We start from the raw sequence: 520 nt of genomic DNA on the forward strand, positions 1-520 counted from the left end.
AAAGAAAAAACAGTTGATAATGTGAATTAGGGAGAAGAAGGTGGCATTTGTGAATGTCAGAAAAAAAGGAAAATTTAGTTTTCTTCTTTTTTTTCCAGAGGGAGTTGCGCTCTGTGGCTCAGGCTGGAGTACTATGCGATCTCGACTCACTGCAAACTCCGCCTCTGGAGATCAAGCGATTCTCCTGCCTCCCAAGTAGCTGCGATTACAGGCGCCCGTCACCACAACTGGCTGATTTTTTGTTTTGCTTGTGTTTTTTGAGACGGAGTCTCTGTTGCCCAGGCTGGAGTGCAGTAGCGCAATCTGGGCTCACTGCAACTTCCGCCTCCTAGGTTCAAGACATTCTCCTGCCTCAGCCTCCCGAGTACCTGAGACTACAGGCACGCACCACCATGCCCAGCTAATTTTTGTATTTTTAGTAGAGACGGGGTTTCACTGTTAGCCAGGCTGGTCTCGAACTCCTCACCTCGTGATCCACCCGCCTCAGCCTCCCAAAGTGCTGGGATTACAGACGTGAGCC

The 520-nt window shown here is 49.8% G+C and overlaps 1 protein-coding gene across 1 annotated transcript in view; it reads right to left on the reverse strand.

Annotated features, from left to right (window-relative positions):
- LOC105529211 (zinc finger protein 43-like) overlaps positions 1-520 on the reverse strand; it is a 31,306-nt gene that overhangs the window by 2,084 nt on the left and 28,702 nt on the right. The gene's annotated exons all lie outside the window — the stretch shown is intronic.

The sequence above is a fragment of the Mandrillus leucophaeus genome, unplaced genomic scaffold (genome assembly GCF_000951045.1).
Source record: "Mandrillus leucophaeus isolate KB7577 unplaced genomic scaffold, Mleu.le_1.0 Scaffold755, whole genome shotgun sequence".
Classification (NCBI taxonomy): Eukaryota; Metazoa; Chordata; class Mammalia; order Primates; family Cercopithecidae; genus Mandrillus; species Mandrillus leucophaeus.